This window comes from Myxine glutinosa, chromosome 7, assembly GCF_964187855.1.
Source record: "Myxine glutinosa chromosome 7, kmMyxGlut1.1, whole genome shotgun sequence".
NCBI classification, from domain to species: domain Eukaryota; kingdom Metazoa; phylum Chordata; class Myxini; order Myxiniformes; family Myxinidae; genus Myxine; species Myxine glutinosa.
This window is the reverse complement of record NC_136267.1, coordinates 49618205-49625772: the sequence shown is the minus strand read 5'-3', so window position 1 is coordinate 49625772 and position 7568 is coordinate 49618205. Positions and strand designations below refer to the sequence as shown.

General features: G+C 43.7%; 1 protein-coding gene across 6 annotated transcripts in view; it reads left to right on the top strand.

The window, feature by feature from the left end:
* Nucleotides 1-231: 231 nt before the first annotated feature.
* Nucleotides 232-7568, top strand: part of AGGF1 (angiogenic factor with G-patch and FHA domains 1) — a 29779-nt gene continuing 22442 nt past the window's right edge. For 5 of the 6 annotated variants that reach the window (XM_078781669.1, XM_078781668.1, XM_068122295.2 and 2 more), the window contains exons 1-2: nt 237-306; nt 450-506. The gene's annotated coding sequence lies outside the window, so the exon portion shown is untranslated. Of the gene's footprint in view, nt 307-449; nt 507-7568 lie in introns of all 6 variants that reach the window. The other variant, XM_068122296.2, reaches the window with a different exon arrangement.

Below are 7568 nucleotides of genomic sequence, written 5' to 3'. Positions count from 1 at the left end.
TGTTTTCGCTCTCTAAACATGTAGCAACCTTATGGTATAAACGAACTATTTGTGCAGTTGCTTCGGCCATGGTGGGGTAGATAGATGCAGGGACACATAATTTGTTTTTCTTCCAAAACCTGTTAATTTCGCTGTTCTACCTTCATTCGATCTTATGTCTGCCTGGGCTCAGACTTATATGTACATTGAATTACTTGAATCTACGAGTGCCCTAAACACACCAGGAAATATAAAGAGTAATGAAGAAGAGTAGAGACAGAGTGTAAAGCTAGTTTGTTGCAGCTGCCGCGTTTTGGAGTACCATAGGCACTGAAATTCACTTCATCTTCTTTTCATTTTCCACTCCCATCTCCTCCATGTTTTCCTCTCCCACTTCCCTTGCTTTTCCCAGCCATGCTGTATTCCCAGGTGCCTTCTCACTGCGCGCTGTGTTCATGTCCTACCCCCAGAGTTCCGGCCAGAAGCAGAAACTCGGCTTTCTGTCACTTTTCTTCAACATACAACGGGTACGAACGTTGAACCGCAGATATTGTTCCGCGCAAGCGTGAAGAGAACCTTTGGGTGGGACTTTAAGCCGGTTATCCCACCTGAATTTTGTGATTTATACATGGAACAGATCCACATAAATCATTAAGAATATTTTATTTCTTTTATTTTTACTGGCATACTGTATTTTATGGAAACGTCTGATATATTTTATATGGTGGTATAAGTCACAACTACTTATAAAAATAATTGAACATAATTTCTTGTGAATGTGAGGGTTGCATGTTTGTTGGGCATTCTGGGTAAAATTTGATGAGAAGAGGACCAATGTTTGTCCCACCTGCTCTTAAATAATTTACAATTTCTGGAAGTTGAAGCTGGAAAAGGTTCTCTTGATAAGACCCAACATCTGATTAGCCTTGTTGACAGACACCGATACATGCACATGGAAAGTTAGCTCATTGTCTATATAAACAACACCAATGTCCTCCTTCTTTTCTAACTTTTAGGGTCTTCTCCCATTGAGGTAGTACGTCACATTCCAGTTTCCTTTGCCAATGTGCATGACATTACATTTGCCTGGGTTGAATGAAAGTTGCCAAGTATCGACCCATCTTGCAGCTGTGTCAAGGTCCTCCTGCAATGATGTTGAGTGTGCTCGGGTTGTGACGTCACCTTGTCTTTGTGTGGTCAGCATAAATCTGGACAGAGTTCTGTATCTCAGTCAGCAAGTCATTGACGTACAACACGAAGACCTGAGGACCGAGAACACTCCCCTGTGGGACTCTGCTGTTGACGCTAATCCAGTCGGAGTGAACACCATTAAGAGTGACACGTTGGGTCCTACCAAGAAGGAACGCCTCAATCCATTTCAGAGGTTTGCCATTGATGCCGTAAGCTTGGACTTTCATCAGAAGGCGACGAGGCTTTGCTAACGCCATAATGCTAACTTTGCTAACAAATAAAAATTGTCAATTGGTTTCCCAGAATTGATCATCCCAGTCGATTCCTCCATTTGCCGCATCAGCTGAGAGGAACATGAACGACCAGGTGTAAAACCATACTGTGCCTCATGGACGAGATTATTACTGATGACGTAATGCAGCACTGCATCCTTCACAATAGTTTCCATGGTTTTACCTACTACTGAGGTTGGGCGTATTGGCCTGCAATTCTCTGGCAGTCGGCGATTTCCTTTCTTGACGATCGGTATCACATTGGCTTTTGTCCAATCCTCCAGAACTATTTCCTCATCCAACGACTTCCTGTAGATAATTGCCAGTGGAGTGGATATAACATGAGCTAACTCCTTTAAGACCCAAGGACCATCTCTGGTGTAGTTATTTTTATTTATTTATTTATTTTTAATATATATAGTATATATATATATATATATATATATATATATATATTGTTGCGGATATCTACGTTGGCCCTTTTTCCCCTTAAGAAGGGGGGATTAATCCCCTTGTGTGCGACTGACCGACGTGAGTCCTGAAGTCCCAACGCTCCTTCCGGTCGGGAGCAGCCAGGGTATTTGGTCTATGAAAAGTCCCAAGGACCTGAGTGCCACTCCTGACCGCGAAGCAGGGGAGGGACTCCCGCTCGAACCCCGGTTTTCGATGGTCTAGTTGCCGAGCGGTTTTTAGCAACCGGAAGTTCGAGTCATTAACATTCACTAACCCGATTCCGAAACGTTGGCCAAAATCGCGCCACCGGTGTTCAATGTGGAAACCTCAGACGAACGGATGTGAAGAAGAAGAAGGCAAAAGTAGGAAGAACAAATATGATTTATTACTAACTATTATGTACAAGACCAAAAGAACCAAGGAGAAGGAAAGATAAGAAAATAAAGACAGAAAGGATGGAAGGACCAGAAGACACAGTGCAAGTTCTAGCTTATACAGACTTACTTAAACCCCAAGACAACACAGAAGACGGACGACAATCAGACTTACACGAGTGGGGGAGGAAGGCAGGAACGAATGGCAGGAGGTGGATGGCTGGACGGATGAGAAGGTGGGATCACAGGGCGGGAAGGATGCGGGTCCGGTTGGTGTGTGCTCGAGGTGAGCAGCCGCCGACCCTCCTTGAGCGGCTTTGCACGGCGGCGTTGCTTCGCGGCCGTGGGTCGAACCGCCGTTAAAGCTCAAAGCTGCGGTGGTTCAAGCTGCGGTGGTTCAAAGTTCATCTCCCGTCTCTGCCGCATCTGACGCATCTCTCTCCGCAATCCTTCCCCACCCCCTTTTATAAGGCGCGTCGCGATCAAGCCGCGCCACGCCCGGGATCGTATCTCACCAGCCCTAATTGGCTGGTGGGGGCTCGCTGGCTCCACCTTCTCATGACGAGGGGCGGGCAACGCCCTTCCCCGAGCTGACCACGCCGTAATGGCGGCAAATGCAGTTGGAAAGGAAGGCTGGCAATAAAGCAGTTGGAAATGAAGGCTATTCAGTTGGAAATGGAGGGTGTGCAATTGAAAGGGGAACTATCTTATTTCATTCGATGCAATGCAGAGTCAACTAATGGGAGACAGAGCCTTAAACTACATAGACTAAGAAATAACTATTTAGAAGGGTATATGGTGGCCTGCGTGCATGTATATGGACTAACTAAGAGGACGACCTTTGACCTTTACACACAAAACGGAGATATTTACAAGAATTCATTACACTTACAGAGGGTCATATTTACAACAATTCTCAAATCCACAACAATATATAGGTGTGCCCTTTTGAACTGCAAATTAGGCAGACACACTCTACTGAAATCTTAATTGGTGAACACACTACTGAAGAGTTTGTTGAACACTTCAGCTTTGTCTTTATCTGTCATCCTGCAGCTTCAGAGACCCGATATTTATTCTGCTCTTTACTTTTGAGTTAACATGACGCCAGAAATCCTTGGGATTCTCTTTCATATTAATCAATGAGTTTTGTCTCGTCTTCCTTGTTGAGGTTGCTTTACATAGGCTGTCACTCGCCATACGGTAGTATCGGTAATTGTCTCTGCACCCAGAAACTACGAATTTGTTCCACATGCGACACTTACCTTACGTCTGCTAGTGGCAACAGTCCCTCTGATAGTATAGATTTGTTTCTTCTTCACTTTGTGGTGTTCAGAAGCACCCAAACCAGATATGTACGAGGGTCGGTACAAAAGTAATGCCCCTTTTTCAGTTCATAACCAAAGCGTTGTAGGAAGTATACCGTACATGAGATCACAATGAAATGTTTGTATCTCCCACTCACTTTAAGTTGCGCTGCATTGTGGTCAGTCACGTGATAACTTCACACCACGCTTTCAAAATGGCTGACATAGCTATGCATACAAATTACAAAGCAGAGAACAGTTATTGGATTTCTTACTGTGGGAGAGGTTCCTCCAGCAGATATTCATAAGCATTCTACCTTTGATATAAGCGCCGTTGGACTTTGGGCAAAGCGCTTCAAGAGCAGGGAAATTGATATCTACGACGAACCTCGAAGTCGGATTGATGCGCTTATTAAAGTGCATTGCAGTTGACGCCGATGTGGAAAATATCTTCACATTTGCCTCATATGTATGCATTTTCCCTGTAGTTGTCATTAGCCCGTCCCCTGCACACCAGGAGATGGGATTTTGCAATCACGTGTGTGTACGTGTACAGTGTACACACACGCATACACATATCTGTTTGGGCTGTAACCTTTTACCATTTGAGCCATTGTCATCAAATTTTCACAAAAGCTTTATTATGATATGGAGGAGGCAAATCAATAATTGTCAAAAGGTCAGTATCACATAAAAATCATCAATTTTCATCCGATTGACCTGGAATTTGCATATTGGGTCACTGAATTGTTTCACCAATCAAAAGTGCTTTGAATTTTCAGATTATTTCTTGTTGCCCTCGCCAGAGGAGAGGGTATTGCATTTGAGTCCGTTTGTTTGTCTGTTTGTCTGTTTGTCCGCACAGAATAAATATGATTTTCTCCACAACCGTTGGTCCGATTGACAGGAAATTTTCACCATAGGTGCAACTCCACCTGTAGAATTTTTTTTATGATAATTATGACGTCATAGGTCACGTGGTTCGGCCGCCATCTTGGAAAAATCGAAAATCTTTGCACCTCCATATCTCGGAAAGTGCTGAATAGAAAAAATTGAGACATGGCTCATTGTAAAGAACTCTCCATGGGGAATAAAATATGTTAATGATGTCATAGGTGCCTCCATTATGACGTCATTCGACAAGTACAAAAGTTCATCCAATGTCGATGAAATTTTCTTGAGCGCCATGTCGGCATAAACTGGTGGAGAAAAAAGAAGAGATTACGTCATCGGTCACGTGGTTCAGCCGCCATCTTGGAAAACCGAAAAACTTTGCACCTCATATCTCCGAAAGTGCTGAATAGAAAAATTGAGACATGGCTCATTGTAAAGAACTCTCCATGGGGAATAAAATATGTTAATGATGATGTCATAGGTGCCTCCATGATGACGTCATAATTCGACAAGTTCAAAACTTCATCCGATCAAGATGAAATTTCTTGAGCATAATCTAGGAATAAATTCGTTTAGAAAAAAATAGTGATGACGTCATCAGTCACGTGGTTCGGCCGCCATATTTGTTTTTACACAAAAGCCTTAAAAACCACTGAAAATACAGCCTGGCGAGGGTTTGCCATCTCTGATTGCTCTTTTTCTTGTTGTAATTGTATTTGGTTTCTTCTTCATTCGTATGCAGCACAAGGCTGCAGGAGGAGCACAATTGGCTGAGGGCATGGCTGTGCACCGCTTATGCAATGCCTTCTGCTGGTTAGGGCAGGAATTTGGAATTTAGCCCTTGTGCCAGGGAATACTCACCTACTCTTTGCGAAGGATATCATGGGATTTTTAACATCCACCAATGAATGCTGGCAGACAGGACACCCGTTTAATGTCCATCCGAGGCACACACATTGCTCAAACACCCTGCCTGTGAACCCCCGGGGTGACAGTTTCTAGTTGTGCTGGTATTCAAACTCAAGCTACACAGCTTAGAGGTGAGTGTCTTTACCAATAGGCCATCCTATCAGCCCATTATATTTACTTCGTGATAAATACATTAAGAGGCATCATTTTTGTACTGAACTTTGTTTTATTATTTTACCTATTTCTTTACTATGTGATTTATTTTTCTACTTTTTAAATATACATCCAAGGCTCATGGAAAAGCAAGGTGCCGGTGGGTATGAACTCACAGTGGGGCAGCTCTTAATAACAATAATCAGGGGAATGAACGAACAGCAAAAGAGGAGAGTGGTGAGGGAAGGAAACACTGGAATTAAGAGGGTTGTATTAGGATGGATTAATGGGGGCATAAAATATTGTGCGTGGCATGGGGGATGTGATGAGATGAGATGAGTGTGCACTACCTGCTTGAAGCCCTGGAGGGAGGATTGTGATTGAATATCCTCAGGAAGGTTCCACAAATTGGAGATGTGTGGAACAACAACAACAATATAGTTGTGTGCAGTCAGCCTGGATTGTGGAAGTGTAAATAGTTGTGGGTTACTTGAAGTACACTGGGAGGGCCAGGGGGCTGAGAGGAAAAGGAGCTAAACCAGAGGAGAGACCTGCCTGTGGTTACGTGATTTATATCTATATAATAATAGCGTAAGGACTCGACTTTGTTATCCCTTTTACGCCGCACCCAGTGACCCGATGCCCACGGCACTAATGGATTTACGATCTACGAACCACGCTCTTTGTTTATCACGTACAGCCATACTCGAAAAATCTGAATTAGCCGACGTTGGGGCCCAAAAGCATCCGATTAACTGCCGATACGACGCCATCTTACGATGCCATCGTATTGGCGTCTGCTGGGTGAAGGCGAAGCAAGCCGTCCGCTGATTGGACAGGCGAAGGCGAAAGCAAGCCATCCACTGAGTGGACAATCCAGAACATGCATTTGTGCCGGCGTCGGCGATCGTTGTTCATATACGCACTCTTCATTCTCATCTTTCTTCCTAACTCTTACTCGGACAAGCAAATCCCCTATGCCATCCATAATGGTACACTCTATCCATACACCACATCCTCCCTTCCGTGGATGTTCCACGGGTTTCGGCTAGTTACTATTATAATAATAGCGTAAGGACTCGACTTTGTTATCCCTTTTACGCCGCACCCAGTGACCCGATGCCCACGGCACTAATGGATTTACGATCTACGAACCGCGCTCTTTGTTTATCACGTACAGCCATACTCGAAAAATCTGAATTAGCCGACGTCGGGGCCCAAAAGCATCCGATTAACTACCGATACGATGCCATCTTACTGGCGTCTGCTGGGTGAAGGCGAAGCAAGCCGTCCGCTGATTGGACAGGCGAAGGCGAAAGCAAGCCGTCCACTGAATGGACAATCCAGAGCATGCATTTGTGCCGGTGTCGGCGATCGTTGTTCATATACGCACTCTTCATTCTCATCTTTCTTCCTAACTCTTACTCGGACGAGCAAATCCCCTATGCCATCCATAATGGTACACTCTATCCATACACCACATCCTCCCTTCCGTGGATGTTCCACGGGTTTCGGCTAGTATCTAATATACGAGAAGAAAGGAGAGGTCATGTCTGTGTATAAATGCTTCAAAAGTTTTTTAAAATCCACTGAACCAAATCCAACTAAATTTTGCATATTACCCAAAGGTACCCCAAGTGGTAACATTTCTGTCTGGGTAGCATATCTGAGGGTGGGGGAAGACCCCAATTCTCTCTATGTAAATATGTATCGTATAGCATCACCCGGTGATAGCTAGTATTGCAAATCATCTTTTTCTTGTATAAAGAAAGTTAAAACAACTTTTGATAATATTTATTATGGTGATGTTGAAATCTGAATGACGTAAATAGTAAAACGGTAAATGTAGTGATTTACATTTCACGTAAAAATGCTACAATTCAAAATTTTCGAAATATTTCATTTGAAGCGGAGGTTCAAAGCAAAACATCAAACGCCGAGCTTAGCAATGAAGCAGAAGTGATTTTTGCTCGCATCATATATAAGCAGCAAGGATGGTTGAAGAAGATGATGTTGGCTGACTTCCAAGCAGATGG